Here is a 25,561-nt window from a genome sequence, read left to right on the forward strand (position 1 = left end):
TGGGGAGAGGATGAAAATAACAAAGTAAAACTCGTGGGTTGAGATAATTTTATCTACTAAGATAGAGAAAAGGAAAATAGTTATGACTATATATAAAAGTATATAACAAATCATATACGAGTAATTGCCCACAACTCTCTGTTCGATGCCCAGCTAGCCCCTTGAGCAGGGGAGATGAACTCCTTACTCCCTTCAGAACTCATTCTTCTTGATGTCATATGGTATGAAATATTTCATTGGCCAGTTTAAGTCAACTGTCCTAATTCTGCTTCCTCCCAGCTCCTTGGGCTCTTTGCTGCAAATGGCCTTTCCTCTATACAACACTGCTTAGCCAGCAACTATAAATATCACTGTGTTATCAACATTGGGTTTATTTTTTTTTTCCCCTAGAACCAAAACATAATATCATACAAGACACTCTGAAAAAAGAACCCAAACAATTCTATCCCAGCTGAAACTAAGGCAATGGGGCTAGTTTCTCAAGATATTCATTACGGTTTAGCCTAATCAATTGAAAATAACTTATCATCTGCTGTCACACTAGCAAACAGAGCTCAAAGTCATTAAATGCATCTGTCTCAAGTAAGGAAATGTGTCAATTCATTTCTGGACTCACTTGCACATGTAGGTTGTGTGCCTCTGAAATCAGGGACTGGTTATGAAGACAAAGCCAGTTAAGCTGCCACCATGCCACATTCAAGTATGTCTTGACTACTTACTGTCATCTGGGCGCTACAACAGAGGAAAGTATCCTACTAGCAGGTTCAAAAATGCTGTCCTGTCAAGTGACTACTGTGGTAAGCTCTAATAAGTGTCTTATCATTGTGCGTTAGAAGCTGATTCCTGGAATGGATGTAGGGTACTAATCTGAGGTTGATCAGGTTCACACAATTTCAGAATTGTAGGTGCTTAAGGGACCTCCAGATGTCAGCAAATCTAACTTGCTAAAGCAGGTTAAATGTATAGGCATCCAGATGGGTCTTGACTATCTACAAAGAAAGATACTCCACAACTTCTCTGGGTTTGCCCAGAGAGGCTGTGGATGCCCCATCCATCCCCGGAGGTGTTTGCAGTCAGGCTGGATAGGGCCCTGCGCAGCCTGGTCTGGTATTAAATGTGGAGGCTGTTGGCCCTGCCTGTGGCAGGGGGATTGGAGGTTGATGATCCTTAAGGTCTCTCCCAGCCTGAGCCATTCTATGATTCTGGGCATCCTGTTCCAGTTTCCCCATGTCCCCACTGACGTAGGATACACTAACATAGTACTTGTTTCATCAACAGGTAAGTTTAGTCTTCAAAAATTAAGACTTTTGTAAAAGTGATTGGATAAAATAATCTGGATATTTACCCATTGGAAAAAATAATCGTTTTTTTTCTATGATTTGATTTCTGCTACAAAATGCCTCCAGTTTCAATTTTTCAATTTAACAGTTTCACCATATTTATGCTGCTCCAATGGTCAAGTTCACTGCAGAGGTTTAACACCATTTTTTCTTTGGTAACTTATGATGCTTTCAACTACGTATTGACAAAGCAGAAGACCTGGTATGTTTGGAATTTTCATATGCTTTCTGGTCTATAATGTATTTTTGTTCTATTAAGAAAAAACAACAGGAATCTTCCGCACACTCCCTCCTACCTCTCTCTCTCTATTTTTTTTTATATAATATGTATAATTAAAAATGAGAAAGTTAGAGATAGCTATCAATAGATAATGGATACTGATATACAGAAAAGGGAACAGAAGATAGCATAAGGAGGTTTCCTGATTTATTCTTGATTATATACAAAAAGCAAAAAGATAATTATATATACATAATGACTACTATATATGAATAGACATATGTGTGTATATATATGTATAATTCTTCTGTATATTTTTCTTATATATACACAAACATATACTCTATGTACGATATGTGTGTGTACTGTTTTGGAATAAGAGCAGTCTGTAGGAATCTTGTACAAGCAAAAATATTTTAACTATAAGGGAAAGATGTGGGCAATCCCTGTGCATAACCTAGTTAGCAGTAACCTAGTAAAACAGCTTTGAGCATTGTGAGTGCTCTTTCTGTGCATGCCTGGAAGACACATTTTGCGTAGCATTTTAAAGACACGACATTTATTGCAAATGGCATTAATCTTGGACTGTTTAAAATGCAGTTTCAGTGCCATAACTTAACATCTGTAGCATCATAAGTGGCAAACTTTCATATGCTATTAATTTCTTACATTCTCAACCCCACGAATGTTGACAATATAAATATATGGAAACCATTCAGAAGACTTATGTTTAATGGTTGAAAGGGAATTCAGTGAGTCTGGTAAACACCTTTAAAGATTCCAAATTGTCCAATAAACTAGGAAAATATAAACTGTAGTAAGAGACTAATCCTTTTGTTTTGGCTTAGAAGTATTTTACATTTTTTTTTAGGTTAAATCACTAGAGTTTGGTTTAATGTTATACCACCAGTGTTCTACCCCTCTTCAAACAGGACATATAAGGAGAGAAAGCTCTATAGATTCATAATGAGAATTCCTACAGGATATATTTTTAATTGTTTCTCACATCTAGTCCCAGTATTCAGGATGACTGGCATATGGAAACTGCAGATGAAAATAAAAACCATGCTATGAGTGGGAAAATGCAAGAAATATCCTAGAATATTTCAGTTTTCTTTCAGAGGTCTTTTTCTGGTCATAGGGAAAAAAACAGTCTCTGTACATTTTTAAATGTCTTTATGTAGGTATGTCCTGTGCCATCCGTACCTTTATGGAGCCAATGGAAGACTGAGAAAACAGAAGAATTGAGGATAAAAAAAATACATGGTATCAAAACTGCTTTCAATTGTTACCAAAGAAGTTGCTGTGTTTTCATATACTTTTTAATTGCATATGTACAAACTCTGGCTAGTTTTTCCAGACTATCTTACTTTTATGTATTTTAGCCTTAGAGCCTTGTTGAGATCTCACAGGAATTGTTCTCCCACAAATTAACTAAAATGCCCTCATGGTAAATTATGTAAAGAGATGCAAATGGTATTGTCAGGTCAGGGCCTGATCCAACAGTTGAGCACTAAGTGAGAAGGTGTGTCTGTCCCAGGGAGCCCAGATGTAAAATATCCACCCCTCCTCACCCTCATCTAAGGGTTAGGGTTAGCAGCTGAGGAAGCACTATTTCCCTGGATAGAGATTACACTCCTCTTGAGCTGTCACTGATTGTTGGAAGGGGGGAGCCAGTTTTTTCATTTGTTATCTGCTATTGCTCCATAGTTCTCGTATTCCATTAGAAGGTGCTGCCATTGCTGCCTTTTGCCATACAAGAGCAAAGTGTGTGGCAACCTCCTCCAGATACTCCAGCCCAGGACCATTCCTGTCTGGCTGTTGGGGTACCAGTACAATGAGTTCTTGTACAAACACATCCTTTTCCACTATACGCAACTGCAGTTTCAGGGGTTTTACTAAGATGTGTTTCAAAATGACAGATATTTTCCTTGCTGTCAAGAAAAAATGAGCTGGGTTTTGACGGTGTTACTCTTATAAATAAGTTTTTTTTGTTTTCAGTGTTATTGGGCCCATGGTCTGCGTCCTAATGGATATAGTCCCCTTGTTAGTTAATCCTAGCGCATCGACTGGGTGGCTGGTAAATACTGAAGTATTGTGTGTTATTAAAAATAAGAGCAGTGGTCTTACTGTTGATGGGATTATAAATAAAATTGACTAAATGTAACCAGGATTGAAATCGTCTTTCAAATTTGCTGCATTTGGTTGGTACTATCCCAGTAGCATTGATTTACAATTATATAAAAGTATACTCAATTTCTGTGCATGACCGTGTTTGAGAGATTCAAAGTTTTTTTATTAGAATTTGTTCTCATGCTCCCCATACAATGAACAGGGGCATGAATGAGTCCATGCCTGTTCTAATATTTTCTGACCAAAAGTTGAAAATAGGAGCATTGTTAGTGGCTGGAATAGAAGTATGAATGCAGCATTTCCATTTACCATCCTGCAAGATTCTGTAAAAGAAAATAGATTATCATCTCACTGGGGAGTTCTGAACATGTCATCCCATTTATTAAGAAGAAGAAGAAATTTGTTATGCCTTAATTTTTATGGTGAGTACCACCACTATTCAGATAAGTGGGCTACGAGGTTTATTTAAAATCACAAGCACAGCATCAAAACATGGTAATTTGATCATCACAGGCTGGTTTGACTGTAAAATTGTTGGATGTTATCTCTTCTCGGTAAGTGAAGCCCTAAACTCAGTTTTTTAAAAGAAGCCCTTAGCTCTTTCTACAATCCCATTTGATTGAAGGTAGTATGGAGTGTGAAATACCCATTGAATTCCTTCTTGTTTTGCTCCTCTTGCACTTCCTCACACGAGGAATGCAAGCCATTATCACTTTAGATAACGTTAGAAGTAGGAAGATTTGAGAACCAAAGCAATTGCCTTCACACAGCATTTTGACCATCGCTACTTTCAATGTCAATCCACAGCGGGCTGTTGGACGCTCAGCAGGGGCAGTGCACTCAGTATTGCTGAAGTGCTCGTTAAACAGAGCCACAGGGTGGTGTTCCTGAGCTGCCCTGTGGTAAGAGATGTCACAGGAAGGGATTAAAACAGCAGCAGTGCTGGCTATTGCCTGTGCTTAAAGAAGAAAATATTTTAAGTTCAGTAAGTGAGTAAACTCTAACTCAGCCTGTTACGTACCATTGTTATCAGCCCTGCAGAGCACAGCTTCCTGTTAGAAAACAGCACATTTTGAAGAGTGAAAGGTATTACTGAATTCATTGAAGCAGTTAGGTTGGCTCCTTCTCACACCAATGTCAGTATGTTTGTCAACTGATCACAGGAGAGTGTGCATGTCAAAAAGGGCTGGAATTCACAAAGAGCCTCGAAGTGCCCAAGATGCTGTTTTTCAGAGGTGTTTGAAACAGAAAAATAAATTTTATCCCTGCTGATTTTATGTACTGAAATCACTGTAAAGTGTCTGCAAAAGTTACTGCTTATACCTCAGGTGACATCTACCTCTGTAAGCCCTGAGCTGCAACTTTTCCTGAGGACAATGCAGAGCAGCACTCCCAGTACAATTCCTCCTTGATACAGAAGTCGTTGTTGTCGATGACGTTGTTTTGTTATCCTTGTACTCATCCCGCTAATACACCTTGCAGATTTTCCACCATAGGCAAAATAACTTCAACTTCTGCTGTTCCACTGTGTGCTTTGGATTTACTCCAGAGCCTTCACACAGAATTACTGCTTCTGTAGTTGGTGCTAGTTGCTTTTGTTACAGCAAAATATGCATCAGACCAGGTATTTTTTAAAAGCAAAATATATTATTTAACTAACTGAAATGGTTATATTGACATTTCTACATAACAGTTTTACTGCCATGCCATTAAGTGTCACTTCAACGTAATGTGATTACTACTCAAGTAGTACAGTGTGATTGTAGATACACATTATGAAATCATAAAAAAGAAAATAATAATAATGAAGAGGTTTCATCCAGCCTTTTGGGGGATTTCTTATTCAGGCAGTTCAGGCTCACAAGAGCTAAGCTAATTAAATGTCAACTTTAATACAGAAAATACTTTTTAATCAGTTACTTTGATATCAGTAAATGCTATGATAACTTTTTCCATTCTTATCCTGAAGAAAAATCAGTTAGCAAACCAATTAGCTTGTCAGAGAGATAAAGCTCTTCTATGAGCATTTGTGTTTTTGTTAACATTTTATGAATCTGGGTGTGTATAGATAGATTCTAGAGCCTTTACTTGATAAGTTTCTCATCCTTATCTTCACCATCCCAAGGAAAAAAACAGATGATTGCATCTTTGAAAATGAAGGATGGGACTGGAAAAATAAAAGCAAGTGAATTAATTAATATTGGAATACATTTTTGTAAAATAATTGCTTCAGAATGCAGGGAAAAAAAAAGACAACCATCTTGTCTCTTAACTGTGAGATTGGCTTCTCACAGTTAAGAGACACTGACCCTTTTTCCAGAGATTACTGGTGAAATATTCCAAATTTAGCATCTGTATTTTCTTATCTCCCTTGTTTGTCCCATATATCACATCGTAGACTGTATGCCAAGTTGTACCCATCAGAAAGCATGTGCCATCATTGATTAAGCTTTCTGAAGTCAACCTAAACCTTCACATAAATATCACCACATTCAGATTTGGGAAATACTTTACTTACACATGAGAATTATCAATTAGGTAAGAATTTCATTGATTCACAGGAACAGGAGAAATATATTAGTATCATTATGTGTGTGCACGTGTAGAAACATGCATACATAGGTGCAGGTGCAAGTACACACATACTTCCTTTGCAACAACAGTCTGACCAAGCATCCAGCTTTAACAATACAGCCTCCACCTGTAGAATATAGAAAAAAGAATCAGGTATCATAATACTCTGATAGTGTATAGAGAATATTTGAAGACCATGGAGGAAGAGAGTGTTCTTTGCAAAATGTAAGCAGTATAGACTGATCTATGCCAGACCATGCCAACTGGTGAGCTGCCCCAGCAATGTGGGGACGTTACTGTTGCATCATCACTGTCCCATGATTCTCACTCAAGATCTTTTTAAAAGTGTCTCTTCCATCTCTTGATTGTTTGCTTTATGTCTATAAACATTGTGGCCAATTCTTTCTAGCTTCTATTTCCAAACATCCACTTGAGAATGGTGCTATGACCTTTATTTTCAGACAGCTCTGTCTTTCCCTGAAGTGAAGCAGGACAGGTGTACAGATGCACAGTCATCAGCTGTGCCTGCAGCCTCAGTGAACATTCATTGCCCAGCAGGAATGGGAGTATGTCTCTGGAGTCAGAGTGCTGCCTGACTGCATTCAGACATGTACTGGAACTGCATTGCCCTTTGGCTGCTAGGAAGGTTATATTCAGATACTGCAAGTTAGCCAAATACTACGTTTTCATCTGAGGGAAAGTATGCAATGCTTTCCTAGTTTGTAGTGACTTGTTTTGAAAATTGTAGTGACTTAAAAATCCTGCATGCTCACAGCCATCCCAGTGGCTCGTCACAGTCAGATGCTACGTTTGAAATGCTGGAACACCTCATGTGAAAGATTCAGCAGACACAGGAAAAGCCCCCTAGTTGCCATTTCTGAATGCTTTGTGGTTGTATGGGAACTGTTGAGTCATGGCCTGAACCACTGATTGAGCACCTGGGGTAAGGACTTGGTCAGCCCTGGGAGCACAGGTGAAGGCAATTCAGCTGTGTGATCAGAAGGGGTGGAGCATGGCTGCAGCTCTCTTAGACCTCATTTGAGAGCTGACTGCCACTGGGGAAGGATCTCTGGTTGAAGATCCTTTTCTTGTGGAGTTTTCCTTGTGAGCTGAGATGTTCAGAGGTGGTGAGCACTTTCCCTTTTTCTTTGTAATGCTTTTCCATCACACTAGTCCCTTTTTCATTGTATCTCCTGTATCACCATTCCACTGTGTTGATCTTTCTGATTGTTACAGTGGGGTAAGTGACAACTACTGAGCTTAAAGATAGAAACTGAGACTTGGTGACAATTTGCAGGCATTATTCCTATCCTAAATCATATGTAAATAGTGATCACATCCCCCATTTCATGGGAAATAATTTTTGCTACCAACAAAAATGCTTTCTCAGGACAGGTTGTTCCAGCTTTTCTGAGCCCCCACAGAAGCGTTAATTGGTCTGTCCACAGCCTGTTCCAGTTTGTTTAGTAATGAAGTTAGCAGCAATAGAAGCTGAGCCCAGGAGTGCCCTTGGGAATGTGTCATGGACTCTGTGCACGGAGCCACTCTGTAGAGTTCCGCCCTCAGGGAGTCAGGAGCACAGCACAACTCTGCTGTCCTGAGGGCTGCTGAGCAGGCTGGAGCACTTTGAAGGCAAGATGAGGAATTGTCCCAAAGCCAGTAGGCATACACCTGCAGGGTCTGCTTATGCATGGTGTACTCTCGCAGGAATTCTCTGTTACCTCAGCAGGCACTGAAGAATGGATTCTTTTCTATACCATCAAGCTGTCCTCTTCAGCATGCTTTCTTAACGATCTGAACTACACTGCCATCCCACTTAACCTGAGAGAGATGAGGAAAAACCTTAGGTGCCATTTGGGTAAAACAAGATGTTTGGATAAGGTGTGTTTGTTCATATTTATGGATGCTGGGTGTGTATCAGTAAACCTATTTCTGAAAGAGATGGAAAGGGGATGTGCTGTAGGCCAGGTGCCAGAGAATGTTACCGAGTGAAAGACAGAAGCTTGGATGAGGCTTGGGAACTAGCAAAAAATTACTAAAGTTTATTGTTTTGTTTGTTTGTTTTAGCTTTATTCTACTGCTTCAGCACCTCACATAGATCTCATTGAAATTTGAAAGACAGCAGGGTGATCAGATGACATTATATGAAAATGATACAAACCACAGAGACAATAAATGGTTTTCTATCTTTCTCTAAGTGTCCTTAGTAAGGATCAAGTGCTGATAAATAACATTAAGCTCAGCCAGGCGGCTAATTTTATGATCACTACTAGCAGAGGAAGGTGAATTCCAGGAGACAGTGTCATTTGGAATAACATTATGTAATGTGTTGTGGTATTGTGAATGGGTTATTAAAAAGAGAAGGATCCAGCCTGTTTCCTCTTCCATCTACCATGTTCTGTTCCACCTGCTGGGGGTTTGCTGCTGGACATTATGCTTTTCAGTTTGTCAGTCCTTGGAGAATAGTGCTCTGCTGCTGAACCTGAGGATGTCTGTAATTACCAATCACCTCTGGCTGGGGCCTGGGGTCTCACCAGCCCAGTTCAAGCTGAAGTTCTGGTCACCTTTTCTTTTGGTCCTGAATAGCGTGGCAGTAGGCCTGACCCGGTGTGAAATCTGAACCGTGACAGTAAAGTTCAGTTCTGAAGGTCTGGGGGAAGATGCAACTGTGAGCGAGTCACCAAAGAGCTTAACAAACTCCATGATAGACCTTATCACTTTGAAGCCTTGGGAGACTGGAATGTAAAACATAGAGCAAACGGAGTCTAAGGATAAACAGGAGATTCTTTTGTATGCGCTGTTAATCTTGTCACAATTGAGAAACCTTTCATCCTTTATCACTGTTTTTTTTTGGGGGGGGAGAATTTAATGCCAATTAACGTTAGAGGAACTTATTGTTTGTAAGTAGGTTGTATATAAGATGCTGAAAACAATCAGCAAGCAAAAGGGGGGGGTGGGGGGGGGGTTTGAAAGCTTTGAACGAAGAGAAGAGGGGGGGGGGGTGGGGGAAGCTGGAAGCCTGTCGGCAGCTGTTCTGCATCCTTCCAGTATGCAGCTTTTCGTGCTGCTCCTAGAGCACTCCTCTTGTCATAGAGACTTCGGTGTGTCGGCGCCGTCTTTGCGATGCGCTGCAGCGTTGGGGCATCGTAGTTCTTTGTGGCACTGGCCTTTGTGTACACGTGCGCTGGCGTACTTGGTCAAGCCAATGTTTCAGATGCCTCAGAGCAAATCCACAGAGTTCATGGATTCGGTCATTTTCACACTGTGTAACTGCATCCAGTCAAAGAGAGGAATATCTGTTGTGTTGGCTTTCCCAAACAGTGCTGCAGGAGGAGATCAGGTATGTTGTAGCATAGGACACAGCCTTGCTGATGCCTCAGTCTGGACAGTTCTAGAATTGAAGCCGTTCTTGTGTGATGTCCCATGCTAATTAGCAGATTAGGCAGGGGCCTGTGTGAGCATCCTGTGAGGCCTCTGGGCAGGATGGAGGAAGCAAAGATGCAGCTGCAGGCATTAAACCTGTGGGCCCCAGCAGTGCTCAGGAGGCACTATTTTTTAGTAATGCAACGGAGGAAGTTCAGTCCAGCCAAAGCTGCTGCTGTCCTTACCATGCACTCTCCCATCCTACAGGTCTGCACAGACTGCAGCAGTTGCTCGAGCATTTTCCACTGCAGGAGCTGAGAAGCGAGAACTCCAACCTTGACCATACAGGTAATGACAATATACACACCCGTATACACACTCAATACAGTATCTGGAGCTCTACAGTCCTGGTGCTTGTTACTGCTTTTTAGGCTGCTCTTCAGCTATTCTATCCTTTCCCCTTCACTCTCCTATGTCTTGCCCCATGCTTTCCCCGTTTCTTTTTCAGGCTTTCCCCTTTATTTCCTCACTTCCTGCCCCATGCCATCCCCCTGCAACAGTGGGCATGCTGTACAGTGAGCGCATTCTGGAGATGATTTGCCTGTTCTCCAAGTCTGCTATGTCTTCATAAATCCCACATCGTGCCTCAGCAGAAATGGGGTACTGCAGTACATCAGTGATCTCTGATTTGAGGAGCTCAGGGGCTGCACAAAGTACTCACCCTGCAGCTTCCCTATTTCTTTGAGGTTTGGGCCAAAAGGCTACACGCTGCCGTACAGACAGGTGTCAGGTTCAACCACTGAGGACACTAAATCCTACAATATTTTTGCAATGGTCTTCAATTGCAAAGTGAGTATATGACACATGTTTCTCACGGGGGAGCCATAAGCTGATCCAGGCAGTGTGGCAGACAGCACTCGCTCTGTTCACACCAGGAATCTTAGCTGTTTTGCTGCACGTGCAGCTTCTCAGCATCTTGCTGTATCAGTATTGAAATCTGTGCTACCCTGTCTATTAGAAATTGCACCAATTGCCTTTGAGGACAGACTGGAATCAAAATATGTGGGCCATCATAGCTTGTCCATTGATAAACCTCCCCTTGCTGGACAGGCAGACCCAATTACTTTTTTTTTTTTTTTTTTTTTTTTTTCTTTATGCCTTTATGGGATCTTTGAGATCACAGCCTGAAGCAGTGATGGAGCACCTGGTGAGGGGTGTAGCTCTATGAGCACAGGTGGAAGCAATGCACCTGTGGGACCAGATGGGGCTGAGCCTGTCTCCACCCCTCCCTAATCTCATTTAAGGGCTGGCAGCCGCAGAGGCATTGTCTCTTTCTTTTCTGGAGGCTGTGTCCTGTGGATTGCTGGGTGAGCCCTGGTCCTTGGAAAGAGGTAGGTGATTTTTTTTAATTATTATTATTATTTTTTTTATTGCAGGGTTTTGATCTCTGCCTTTCTGAGAGGATTCTATACTGGTTTAGGGTAGCTATATCTGCTATGCCTGTCCTTATGATGCCCTTCAATTGTTCTCTGAGAAAAATGAAGGGGTTGTCTCCCTTTCTCTGACCTGGTAGTAGCAGAACTGACATACATTCATTTCTTTTGCTATTATCTCATTTCTGGAATGCTTCAATCAGCCCCAAGGTAATGATGGTTGGCTTACTGAGCATTGCAACTCTGGAAATGCCTGGAGCTGGTGCTCTTTACCATAAAGGGATTCTGTGCTTTCCAGATCTTCTTTGCAACTCTTCTTAAACTCAATACCTTCTCATTAAGTCTCTGTTCCCTCTTTCATGATTCTCATCTCACAGTCTCCAACCTGGGACTTCAAACTTGGTTTGTCTGCCGCCACGCTGTCCCAACCCTTTTTATGACATGTACTCTCTATGTCCCCCTCTCTGTTCTGTCTGTGTCCTCGTGTCCCACCCGCGTCTTTGTGTTCTCCCTGTGTCCTCTCCCCATGTCCGTTCTGTGTCTCCTAATTATGTTCTGCGTCCCTTTTGATCTCTTTCTGTTTTGCAGCTCGATGGGGTTTAAGGATTTCTGGGGCTCCTCTAGCTAGTGGTTTAAGCACTGTGAAATCTGTGGAGCAGATAATGGAACACCACAAGCCCCTTGTTTGTGCATGGCTTGTATGCAGGCAGGTTTTGTGATAGCTGTGGGAAGCTCACTTAAAGATGAAATGGGGGTTACCTTGCTCAGTGGGGTCTATTTTTCCAGCCCAATAAGCTACATGGCTAGTGATAGAGTGAGGTGAATCAACCAGGCTGGGACCTGAGCTTAAGAAAACCCCTGGGCCCCAGTAGCCATTTTCTTCATCCTCACTTGATATAATACAGTCTCCACTACTCAAGCATAGTGAGCACAAATATTCTCTTCCCGTTTTGTCTGGTTCTCTCCTATATTGTCCTTACAAATTTGTCAGTGGTAACAGGTGCCAGGGCATAATTCTCAGAGCACACTGTGGCCGACTGCCCCAGGGTCCTATGGTTCTTTCTGTTTCTATGACAGATCTGGCTTTGTATTTATAGGAAACAAGGGATTGTTCTCTACTGGGCCACTTCATCAGGATCACCCCAGATATCTCCATTCCAGTTGTATGGGGACGCTAGTAGTTTCCTAACCTGTATGGTACCCAAACCCCCCGCCCCTCTTTCTTCCATCCCCTGACCCCTCCATTAAATAGCTAGCTCTGCAGCTATGGGACCCGACAGTGTGATGAGGCAAGGCCTCTGATCTACTGAATACTGAGACTGGCACAGAGAGGATCTTCCTGAGTGGAGTACTTTGTGAGTTTCCCTAGAGCTGCTGAGCATGCAGGCTTCCCTGCCTGCCCTTGTTGCACACCAGGCCATTGATGTCCTTTGTGTCATCATGTCTCATGGCTTCAGGTATCATACCGTAAACTCCTTAGAGTTGGAAAGGACCATTTATGATGATCTAGTCCAATTTCCCTACAGCGAACAAGGACATCCATGGCTAGATCAGGTTGCCCAGGGCCTGATCCAGCCTCACCTTGAAGGGGACAGGGCATCCACCACAACTCTGGGCAACCTGTTCCACTGCCTCACCACCCTCACTGTAAAAGATATTTTCCTTATGTCTAACCTAAATGTTCCCTTGTTCTTTCCTTTAGCTCCTCTTTAGGTATTGAAAGGCTGTTACCAGGTCAACTCAGAGCCTTCACTTCTGTAGGCTGAACAGCCCCAGCTCTCTCAGCCTGTCCTTGTAGGAGAGGTGTTCAATCCCTTAGTTAACTTTTTTTGTGGCCATCCTCTGGATGTGCTCCAACAGGTCCATGTCTCTTCTGCACCGAGGACTCTACATCTGGATGCAGTACTCCAGGTGAGGCCTCTTCAGTACAGAGCAGAGGGGCAGGATCACCTTCCTTCACCTGCTGACCACGTTTCTTTTGATGCAGACCAGGATGTGCTTGGTTTTCTGGGCTGGGAGGGCACATTGCTGGCTCACGTCCAGCTTGCCATCCACCAGTACCTCCAGGTCTTTTGGGACAGGCCTATGCTCAGTCTTTTCATCCCCCAGCATGTATTGGTAGTGGGGGGGTTCTCTTGTCCCATATGCAGGACACTGCACCTGGATTTTTTGAACCTGATGAGGTTCACCTGTGCCTGCTGCTTGAACCTGTCTAGGTCCCTCTGGCGTCCTGTCCCTCTGGTGTGTCAGCCCACAGCTTGGTGTCGTCAGCAAATTTTCTGAGGGTGCACTCAACCCCACTGATGATGTTGCTGATGAAGATATTGAAGAGTATCAGCCTCAGCATGGACCCCTGTGGGACAACACTCATCACCAATCACCATCCAGACATGGAGCCATTGACCGCTGCTCTCTGGACCCAATCCTGTAGCCGGTTCATTGTGAATTCAACAGTCCACCCGTCAAATCTGTATCTTTCCCATTTGGAGAGAAGGATGCTGTGGGATATTGTGTCAAAGGCCTTACTGAGGTCCAGGTAGATGGTATCAGTGGCTCTTTACTTGTCTATTGATGCAGTGGCACCATCATAGACAGCCACTAGGTTGGTAAAGCAGGATTTACCCTCAGTGAAGCCGTGCTGGTTCTCCTGTATCACCTTCCCTGTCTTACTTGTGCCTTAGTGCAACTTCCAGGAGGATCTGCTCTGTGCTCTTTCCCAGCACAGAGGTGAAACTGTTATGTTGGTAATTCCCAGGGTCATCCTTTCTTCCCTTATTAAAAATAGGTGTGATGCTGTCTTTTTTTCAGTCACTCAGGGAGGCACTCTTTTTGATCTAATGCAATGGTTTCCTAAAATTAAGTCCAATTGAAATTCTCTTTTGTCTAGTTACAAGGACTTCCAGCAGATTGCGAACTTGGGCTTTACAGGTCAGCGGTGGAGCCAACAGGGAGGCCTCTGGATTTTTGAAGAGGACTGAGAAGGCTGAGAATCAGGTGCTTTGTTTGACATTTTTACTGGCTGTCTTACTTCAGGATTCTGTCTGTCCGTAGGCATATCCGTTTGGTTGGGTTAGCTGGAGCTTAGGAGCTTGACTTTATACTTCAGTTCTTTATGACACAGACCTGTGCCACGTGCTGCCTAGACCAATTACACACATTGCTGGAGATCCCTCTGTGCACTGTAATTTTTTTTCTTAAGTGTGGAGATGGTATCTGCCTTCAAACAGATAATGTCTAAAATAAATTTATTTTTCTTTCTTTTTTCTTTTTTTCTGTTGGAGCAGTTGTTCAGGGAAGTGTGGATACTTGCTTCTCTGCCACTACGTTTCCCATAGCGCTATTCTAGGAATGGCTTCTGTCACTGATTGCTTGCTTGCTTATTTTCAGTACTGAAAGAAACCTACTGGTGGTGGTGGTGGTGTTTGTTTTGTTTTTCTGCCTACGTAGAACTCCCTTTGTTTCCACTGTAGTTTTAAGTTGTGCTTTGGAATAGAATGTACAGCTGGATCTAGAATAGTTGCCAAAGAGGTGCGGGCAAACGGTGCTGGATTTCCCAGATGGAGGTCATAAAGTTCCTTGCCTTGCAAAGTGTTCCTGTATTATTTTTATATAACATTGTATGTTACTGCTGTACTGAGATTTTTATTACAAATCCATTATCTGTTTCCCAAAGGTGATGCTGAGAAGCATGCCTCATGATGACATATACATACCTTGTGCTTCATATTAATTCTTCCTTTGGGTCAAAAGTAGACTGAAATCATTGAAACTGCCTGGGAATCCCACTGTTACTGAAATGGTTCAGCCACCATGCCCATGGTCAGGATGCCCTGCAGCAGATCCTGGCACCAGTTGTGAATGAAGGAGCTGACAACAAATTGCTTGATATCAAAACTGACCAAGTGGATATTTCCAAGCCTTGGGTGAGCCAGACAGAATCTCAGAGTGGCGAGACCAGGTACGGAGGCACCAGTTTTTCTCATGCCACCGCGTGGCCAATCAGTGAAATGGTGGCCGTGTTTGGTACAGGAGGCAGCAGGACGCATGCGTGCAGGCATGCGGAAATGGTTTAGGTAGTCGCACTGTGCAGCAAATCCGCTGACCTTTATTATACTTAGTCCTCCAGGAAATGGTGCATGTTCACCATGAAGCTTATAAATAACATGTGTTCCTACAAAACCCTATGGTGCGGGCAGGCAGTCAACTCTTGCACCTCTGGCTCAGTGGTACTTTTCTCTCTTCGAATCTTGAGTGCTCCTTGTCTATTTGCTCAGGCAGATTGACACCCGAGCCTGCCCTGGGAACGGACTATTTTGGCTCCCAGTGTACCTTACACCCACTGCATGCATAATGAGGAGTCCAAAAAAACTGCATGCTTAGGTGTGTACCAGAAAATGCGCATGCAAAATGAAGAGTGCACAATGCCACATACGTAGTGCATTCTCGGAACTGGCGCATGCGCAGTGTGGCCCAGGGCCTGGTGCATGCACAGTGTGTTCTTGCAGATGCCGCATGCGCAGTGTGGTCCCGGAGCTGGTGCATGCACACTGCTGTCTCAAAGATGGCACATGTGCAGTGTGGTCTAGGGGCTGGCACATGTGCAGTGAGGTCCCAGAGCTAGCACAAGTGCAGTGCAATCTCAAAGGAGGTGCTTGCACAGTACGGTTCTGGGGATGGTGCATGCACAGTGTGTTCCTGGAGCTGGCGCATGTGCAGTGCGGTCCCAGGGATGGTGCATACACAGTATGGCCATGGGGCTGGTGCATACACAGTGCAGCATCACTGCCGGAGCATGCGCAGTGCAGTCTTGGGTCTGGTGCATGCACAGTGTGGGATCAAATCAAGCGCATGAGCAGTGCGATCTCAGAGCCATGCCCCCTCACCTTCCTCTCCAATTGCTGTTTGATTTAAGAATACTTTTAACTTTATATTTTCTATCTTTTTATCCTTTTTGTAATAATATTTTCTATTTCTGATTCCTTTATTATTCAAATTATTGTGTATAATTCATTTTCCATTCCTTTTCCTGCTTTTCTGATTCATACTTCTAATTTTCTGATCCCTATTCTATTTCTTCTTCATATTGTTACCCTTAAAGCCAGGCCCTGTCCCCCCTCCCTGGGAGAAGCCCTGCCTCCTCCCAATTTCTTTTTGCTTTATGAATACTTTGAACTTTTTTTCTCATTTTTTTTTCCTTTCCTTAATATTATTTTCTGTTTCTGACTCTTTTTCTCATTCTTTTTCCTTCGCCTTTTTCTTTTCGGACTCCCATTCTGTTTCCTATTATTTTCTAGTAACTTTTCTACATCATTCCCTTTTTTCCCAGCCCCTTTTTATTATTTTAATGATCTGCTTTCTATTTCTTTTTCATATTCTTTTTCTTTGTCTCGTTCTTATTCTAAATACTTCCCTAATTCTTTTTCTCCTTCTAAGTCCCTTTCTCTTCCTAATTTGTTTTACTTTTCTACATACTTTTCCAATTCTTTTTCCAGTTCCTTTTATAATTATATGTCTTCATTACTTGATAATTCTTTACCTATTTTTTTCCAAATCTAATTCTTTTTCCAACTTGTTTTTTGTTACTAATTCTGTTAATGTTTCTGACTCTGTCTGAACTGTTAGTTGTGGGCCAGAAGCAGTGATGGAGCACCTGATTAAGGTGTGGACAGCCCAGGGAGCACAGGTAGAAGCAGTTCCCCTGTGGAGTGGGACTGGGTGGAGCCAGAGCCCACCTGAGCTCATTTAAAGGCTAGCAGCTGAAGGGGAAGGGTCTGTGCCTGGAGGTTGCTCTGGCTGTTTGGCTGGGTGAGTGCTGAGGCTTGGGAAGGGCGGAGTTGTTGTTGTTTCTTTGCTTGATGCTGATCTGTTTGTTTTTGGTTCAGTGTTGAGCAGAAGGTTCTGGACACCAGAACTCCTTTCAAGTGATGTGAGGGCTCCACTGAGGGCCTTGGTGGACACAGCAGGAAACCACAGCCAAGGCTGAACACCAACATCAACACTTGATATTGTCTGGCAAGGTCTATTCCTCCCAGCGAGCGTTTTTGCTCTTCTGGCCATTCAATGGAATTGGTGTCAGTTTCTACTCATGCTCACTGGGCTTTCCAAGGGTGTTCTCCTTACTTGACACCACATTTCCCAAGCTCTATTTCCAAGCAGGAGCTCCCCTTGGCCTCCGTGTCTTGCTCTGGCCAGGCAGATGTGGTGTGCCAATGGTACGCAGAGTGCAGATCCTGAGCAGAAGACCAACTGAGGAGAGAGGCTGCACTAGGTGAGACAGGAGAAGTGCCCCTTGGAGTGGGGGACGCCCCGCTGGCGCTGCCTCTCGCATCCACCGGCAGCACGTTCCTTCTCTCTCCTTGCCGCCCGGCGCTTTGCTGTCTCCCAGGGCTCACCAAGTCCAAATGTGCCCTGATGGAGTCCAACTCCAGCTTGACCAACACTTACCCCATCTTGTCCCTGCACCAGCTGGCTTAGAGCTCCCCATCATTGCTGGCTGTGGGTGCCTTCTGTCACTCCCAGTCGGCATGGCTCTGTTCTTGGCCTTTTGGGTTCCAGAGCGTTTGCTACGGGTTATGGAGTGTTTCTCTTCTTGTCTTCCATGTTGCCCGTTGGCGCCTCGGTGGAGTTTCAGTGACCAAAACGCAGACGGCTCTGCGTTGACCAAGCGTGATGCCAAAGGAAGAGCTAGGCTTCAGAACAGGCTGCTGGTGAGTGCTGTGCGTGACTCGGGGTTCCTAGAATGCCCTCTCTTTCTAACTAACCCGTGTTGTTCAGCACCAAACGTGAAGGTTTCTTCTTTCTTTCCAGGACTGGACGCTCCACCACCAGGTGCCGCTGTCATTCCTGACCTCCCCAGGTTGCGGCGTTGGACGTGCCCTGATCCTTGGAAAGGGGTAAGAGAGCTGTATTTCATTATCAGAAGGTGATCTCTACTTACGTTGTCTTGTTTCCATCAGGTGGCAGTGGAGTGTTGTGACACTCCTGCGCGCTGCAAGGGCTCTACTGAGGCTCTTGGTGGACACAGCAGGAACCCGCACGCACAGATGGATGCCAAGATCCGCTCCTTCCTCTGTCTGGCAAGTTCTGCTGACCCCTGAGGTCGTTCCCATGCTTGCAGAGGTTCAGTGGGCTTGCTGTTGGTTGTCGCTTGTGCTCACCTTGCTGTCACCGGGTGTTCTTCCTTTGCCCATCATAGGGGTCCCCCGTTCTGATGGGATCTCCGTGCCTTCTGCTGATCCCAGAGAACGTGGGTTTGTTCTCTTATATCCAGGTTCAGTATCATTTTTTCATGTTATGCAATATTTCTCTTCCTACCTTTTTGGGGTTTTTGGGGTTTTTTTTTTTTTTTTTTTCCCCCCCCAGGCTGCCAACTGATCCCTCTCGTGTCTGCAGTAACCCGAATGTAGTCTAGTAAGGTTTGCTCAAGTGAGATGGAAAACGAAGAGGTAGGCTCCAAAACAGACTTGCGGTGAGTGTTTTGTATGACTTGGGGCTTCTAGAACAACCTGTATTTTTCCATAAAATTGAAATGGGCTTGGTGTCGGTTGTCCCTTACTCTCACCTTGCTGTCACCAGGTCCTCTTCCTTTGCCCATCTTTAGGGCTCCCCAGTTCTGATGGGATCTCAGTGCCACCTTCTGATCCCACAAAGCTTGGCTCTGTCCTTGGCCTTTTGGGTTCCAGAGCGTTTGCTACAGGTTATGGAGTGTTTCTCTTCTCTCTCTTCTTGTCTTCCATGTTGCCCGTTGGCGCCTCGGTGGAGTTTCAGTGACCCAAACGCAGACGGCTCTGCGTTGACCAAGCGTGATGCCAAGAGAAGAGGTAGGCACCAGAACAGGCTGCTGGTGAGTGCTGTGCATGACTCGGGGTTCTTAGAACGACTTGCGTTCCTCCCTAACCCGTGTTTTTCAGTACTACTATTGAGGGTTTTCACTTTGATTCTAGGATAGGAGACTCTACCATCAGATGGCGTTGCCTGTTCTTCTCTCCCCAGCTTGCAGAGTTGGATGTGACCTCAGCGTGGATAAGGGGTAAGTGATTCCTTCATCCCGACCAGAAGGTAATCTCTACTTGTCTTGTGCTGTGCGGAGCAGGTTGCAGTGGAGAAGTGCAGTTGTCCGGGGCGCTGCAAGGACTCTATTGAGGCATTTGGTGGACGCCGCAGGAACCCACAGCCAGAGATGGACGCCAAGACGCACTCCTTCCTCTGTCTGGCAAGCTCTGCTGACCCCTGAGGTTTTTCCCATGCTTGCAGCGGTCCTACGGGCTTGCTGTTGGTTGTCGCTTGTGCTCACCTTGCTGTCACCGGGTGTTCTTCCTTTACCCGTCTTAGGGCTCCCCAGTTCTGGTGGGATCTCCGTGCCTTCTGTTGATCCCAGAGAACTTCAATTTGTTCTTTTATTTTCAGGTTCTGTACCATTTCATGCTTTTGTGTTATGTTTTTCTTCCTTTTGTTTTACAGGATGGAAATGTACACCTGGTTGGTTCTACGATGACCCAAATGCAATCTAGTAAGGTTTGGCCAAGTGTGGTGGGAAAGGAAGCGGTAGGCTCCTAGGCAGACTTCTGGTGAGGGCTGTGTTTCATTGGGATTTTTCTGGGATGCCCGCTACTCCTCCCTACCCCATTCTGTTCATTGCCGTGTGTGAAGGATACTTTTTTCCTTCTAAGACTGGGGGCAGCAGCACCAGATGCTCTTGCACTTCCTGACCTCCCTGGGTGACAGCGTTGAAAGTGCCTGGTCCCTTGGAAAGGGCTAAGTGATTCCTTCATCATTACCAGAATGTAGTTTGTGTTCAACAGGTGGCGGTGGAGAACTGTGGCCTTCTGTTCAGCGCAAAAAGTCTACTGAGGATCTAGGTGGATAGAACAGGAACGCAGAGCCATAGTTGGATGCCAAGATGCACGCCTTCCTCTGTCTGGCAAGCTCTGCTGACCCCTGAGGTCGTTTCCATGCTTGCAGAGGTCCTATCTGCTTGGTGTCGGTTGTGCCTTGTGTTAACTTGGCTTTCACCAGGTGTTGTTGCCTTATAATATTTTTCCCACCCTGTTTCCAAGCAGGAGCTCCCCTTGGCCTCCGTGTCTTGCTCTGGCCAGGCAGATGTGGTGTGCCAACGGTACGCAGAGTGCAGATCCTGAGCAGAACAACTGAGAGAGGCTACCCTGGGTGAGACAGGAGAAGTGCCCCTTGGAGTGGGGGACGCCCCGCTGGCGCTGCCTCTCGCATCCACCGGCAGCACGTTCCTTCTCTCTCCTTGCCGCCCGGCGCTTTGCCGTCTCCCAGGGCTCACCAAGTCCAAATGTGCCCTGATGGAGTCCAACTCCAGCTTGACCAACACTTACCCCATCTTGTCCCTGCACCAGCTGGCTTAGAGCTCCCCATCATTGCTGGCTGTGGGTGCCTTCTGTCACTCCCAGTCGGCATGGCTCTGTTCTTGGCCTTTTGGGTTCCAGAGCGTTTGCTACGGGTTATGGAGTGTTTCTCTTCTTGTCTTCCATGTTGCCCGTTGGCGCCTCGGTGGAGTTTCAGTGACCAAAACGCAGACGGCTCTGCGTTGACCAAGTGTGATGCCAAAGGAAGAGCTAGGCTTCAGAACAGGCTGCTGGTGAGTGCTGTGCGTGACTCGGGGTTCCTAGAATGCCCTCTCTTTCTAACTAACCCGTGTTGTTCAGCACCAAACGTGAAGGTTTCTTCTTTCTTTCCAGGACTGGACGCTCCACCACCAGGTGCCGCTGTCATTCCTGACCTCCCCAGGTTGCGGCGTTGGACGTGCCCTGATCCTTGGAAAGGGGTAAGAGAGCTGTATTTCATTATCAGAAGGTGATCTCTACTTACGTTGTCTTGTTTCCATCAGGTGGCAGTGGAGTGTTGTGACACTCCTGCGCGCTGCAAGGGCTCTACTGAGGCTCTTGGTGGACACAGCAGGAACCCGCACGCACAGATGGATGCCAAGATCCGCTCCTTCCTCTGTCTGGCAAGTTCTGCTGACCCCTGAGGTCGTTCCCATGCTTGCAGAGGTTCAGTGGGCTTGCTGTTGGTTGTCGCTTGTGCTCACCTTGCTGTCACCGGGTGTTCTTCCTTTGCCCATCATAGGGGTCCCCCGTTCTGATGGGATCTCCGTGCCTTCTGCTGATCCCAGAGAACGTGGGTTTGTTCTCTTATATCCAGGTTCAGTATCATTTTTTCATGTTATGCAATATTTCTCTTCCTACCTTTTTGGGGTTTTTTTGGGTTTTTTTTTTTTTTTTTTTTTTTTCCCCCCCCAGGCTGCCAACTGATCCCTCTCGTGTCTGCAGTAACCCGAATGTAGTCTAGTAAGGTTTGCTCAAGTGAGATGGAAAACGAAGAGGTAGGCTCCAAAACAGACTTGCGGTGAGTGTTTTGTATGACTTGGGGCTTCTAGAACAACCTGTATTTTTCCATAAAATTGAAATGGGCTTGGTGTCGGTTGTCCCTTACTCTCACCTTGCTGTCACCAGGTCCTCTTCCTTTGCCCATCTTTAGGGCTCCCCAGTTCTGATGGGATCTCAGTGCCACCTTCTGATCCCACAAAGCTTGGCTCTGTCCTTGGCCTTTTGGGTTCCAGAGCGTTTGCTACAGGTTATGGAGTGTTTCTCTTCTCTCTCTTCTTGTCTTCCATGTTGCCCGTTGGCGCCTCGGTGGAGTTTCAGTGACCCAAACGCAGACGGCTCTGCGTTGACCAAGCGTGATGCCAAGAGAAGAGGTAGGCACCAGAACAGGCTGCTGGTGAGTGCTGTGCATGACTCGGGGTTCTTAGAACGACTTGCGTTCCTCCCTAACCCGTGTTTTTCAGTACTACTATTGAGGGTTTTCACTTTGATTCTAGGATAGGAGACTCTACCATCAGATGGCGTTGCCTGTTCTTCTCTCCCCAGCTTGCAGAGTTGGATGTGACCTCAGCGTGGATAAGGGGTAAGTGATTCCTTCATCCCGACCAGAAGGTAATCTCTACTTGTCTTGTGCTGTGCGGAGCAGGTTGCAGTGGAGAAGTGCAGTTGTCCGGGGCGCTGCAAGGACTCTATTGAGGCATTTGGTGGACGCCGCAGGAACCCACAGCCAGAGATGGACGCCAAGACGCACTCCTTCCTCTGTCTGGCAAGCTCTGCTGACCCCTGAGGTTTTTCCCATGCTTGCAGCGGTCCTACGGGCTTGCTGTTGGTTGTCGCTTGTGCTCACCTTGCTGTCACCGGGTGTTCTTCCTTTACCCGTCTTAGGGCTCCCCAGTTCTGGTGGGATCTCCGTGCCTTCTGTTGATCCCAGAGAACTTCAATTTGTTCTTTTATTTTCAGGTTCTGTACCATTTCATGCTTTTGTGTTATGTTTTTCTTCCTTTTGTTTTACAGGATGGAAATGTACACCTGGTTGGTTCTACGATGACCCAAATGCAATCTAGTAAGGTTTGGCCAAGTGTGGTGGGAAAGGAAGCGGTAGGCTCCTAGGCAGACTTCTGGTGAGGGCTGTGTTTCATTGGGATTTTTCTGGGATGCCCGCTACTCCTCCCTACCCCATTCTGTTCATTGCCGTGTGTGAAGGATACTTTTTTCCTTCTAAGACTGGGGGCAGCAGCACCAGATGCTCTTGCACTTCCTGACCTCCCTGGGTGACAGCGTTGAAAGTGCCTGGTCCCTTGGAAAGGGCTAAGTGATTCCTTCATCATTACCAGAATGTAGTTTGTGTTCAACAGGTGGCGGTGGAGAACTGTGGCCTTCTGTTCAGCGCAAAAAGTCTACTGAGGATCTAGGTGGATAGAACAGGAACGCAGAGCCATAGTTGGATGCCAAGATGCACGCCTTCCTCTGTCTGGCAAGCTCTGCTGACCCCTGAGGTCGTTTCCATGCTTGCAGAGGTCCTACCTGCTTGGTGTCGGTTGTGCCTTGTGTTAACTTGGCTTTCACCAGGTGTTGTTGCCTTATAATATTTTTCCCACCCTGTTTCCAAGCAGGAGCTCCCCTTGGCCTCCGTGTCTTGCTCTGGCCAGGCAGATGTGGTGTGCCAACGGTACGCAGAGTGCAGATCCTGAGCAGAACAACTGAGAGAGGCTACCCTGGGTGAGACAGGAGAAGTGCCCCTTGGAGTGGGGGACGCCCCGCTGGCGCTGCCTCTCGCATCCACCGGCAGCACGTTCCTTCTCTCTCCTTGCCGCCCGGCGCTTTGCCGTCTCCCAGGGCTCACCAAGTCCAAATGTGCCCTGATGGAGTCCAACTCCAGCTTGACCAACACTTACCCCATCTTGTCCCTGCACCAGCTGGCTTAGAGCTCCCCATCATTGCTGGCTGTGGGTGCCTTCTGTCACTCCCAGTCGGCATGGCTCTGTTCTTTGCCTTTTGGGTTCCAGAGCGTTTGCTACGGGTTATGGAGTGTTTCTCTTCTTGTCTTCCATGTTGCCCGTTGGCGCCTCGGTGGAGTTTCAGTGACCAAAACGCAGACGGCTCTGCGTTGACCAAGTGTGATGCCAAAGGAAGAGCTAGGCTTCAGAACAGGCTGCTGGTGAGTGCTGTGCGTGACTCGGGGTTCCTAGAATGCCCTCTCTTTCTAACTAACCCGTGTTGTTCAGCACCAAACGTGAAGGTTTCTTCTTTCTTTCCAGGACTGGACGCTCCACCACCAGGTGCCGCTGTCATTCCTGACCTCCCCAGGTTGCGGCGTTGGACGTGCCCTGATCCTTGGAAAGGGGTAAGAGAGCTGTATTTCATTATCAGAAGGTGATCTCTACTTACGTTGTCTTGTTTCCATCAGGTGGCAGTGGAGTGTTGTGACACTCCTGCGCGCTGCAAGGGCTCTACTGAGGCTCTTGGTGGACACAGCAGGAACCCGCACGCACAGATGGATGCCAAGATCCGCTCCTTCCTCTGTCTGGCAAGTTCTGCTGACCCCTGAGGTCGTTCCCATGCTTGCAGAGGTTCAGTGGGCTTGCTGTTGGTTGTCGCTTGTGCTCACCTTGCTGTCACCGGGTGTTCTTCCTTTGCCCATCATAGGGGTCCCCCGTTCTGATGGGATCTCCGTGCCTTCTGCTGATCCCAGAGAACGTGGGTTTGTTCTCTTATATCCAGGTTCAGTATCATTTTTTCATGTTATGCAATATTTCTCTTCCTACCTTTTTGGGGTTTTTTTGGGTTTTTTTTTTTTTTTTTTTTTTTTTCCCCCCCCAGGCTGCCAACTGATCCCTCTCGTGTCTGCAGTAACCCGAATGTAGTCTAGTAAGGTTTGCTCAAGTGAGATGGAAAACGAAGAGGTAGGCTCCAAAACAGACTTGCGGTGAGTGTTTTGTATGACTTGGGGCTTCTAGAACAACCTGTATTTTTCCATAAAATTGAAATGGGCTTGGTGTCGGTTGTCCCTTACTCTCACCTTGCTGTCACCAGGTCCTCTTCCTTTGCCCATCTTTAGGGCTCCCCAGTTCTGATGGGATCTCAGTGCCACCTTCTGATCCCACAAAGCTTGGCTCTGTCCTTGGCCTTTTGGGTTCCAGAGCGTTTGCTACAGGTTATGGAGTGTTTCTCTTCTCTCTCTTCTTGTCTTCCATGTTGCCCGTTGGCGCCTCGGTGGAGTTTCAGTGACCCAAACGCAGACGGCTCTGCGTTGACCAAGCGTGATGCCAAGAGAAGAGGTAGGCACCAGAACAGGCTGCTGGTGAGTGCTGTGCATGACTCGGGGTTCTTAGAACGACTTGCGTTCCTCCCTAACCCGTGTTTTTCAGTACTACTATTGAGGGTTTTCACTTTGATTCTAGGATAGGAGACTCTACCATCAGATGGCGTTGCCTGTTCTTCTCTCCCCAGCTTGCAGAGTTGGATGTGACCTCAGCGTGGATAAGGGGTAAGTGATTCCTTCATCCCGACCAGAAGGTAATCTCTACTTGTCTTGTGCTGTGCGGAGCAGGTTGCAGTGGAGAAGTGCAGTTGTCCGGGGCGCTGCAAGGACTCTATTGAGGCATTTGGTGGACGCCGCAGGAACCCACAGCCAGAGATGGACGCCAAGACGCACTCCTTCCTCTGTCTGGCAAGCTCTGCTGACCCCTGAGGTTTTTCCCATGCTTGCAGCGGTCCTACGGGCTTGCTGTTGGTTGTCGCTTGTGCTCACCTTGCTGTCACCGGGTGTTCTTCCTTTACCCGTCTTAGGGCTCCCCAGTTCTGGTGGGATCTCCGTGCCTTCTGTTGATCCCAGAGAACTTCAATTTGTTCTTTTATTTTCAGGTTCTGTACCATTTCATGCTTTTGTGTTATGTTTTTCTTCCTTTTGTTTTACAGGATGGAAATGTACACCTGGTTGGTTCTACGATGACCCAAATGCAATCTAGTAAGGTTTGGCCAAGTGTGGTGGGAAAGGAAGCGGTAGGCTCCTAGGCAGACTTCTGGTGAGGGCTGTGTTTCATTGGGATTTTTCTGGGATGCCCGCTACTCCTCCCTACCCCATTCTGTTCATTGCCGTGTGTGAAGGATACTTTTTTCCTTCTAAGACTGGGGGCAGCAGCACCAGAT

Source organism: Gallus gallus, chromosome 5, assembly GCF_016699485.2.
Source record: "Gallus gallus isolate bGalGal1 chromosome 5, bGalGal1.mat.broiler.GRCg7b, whole genome shotgun sequence".
NCBI lineage: Eukaryota > Metazoa > Chordata > Aves > Galliformes > Phasianidae > Gallus > Gallus gallus.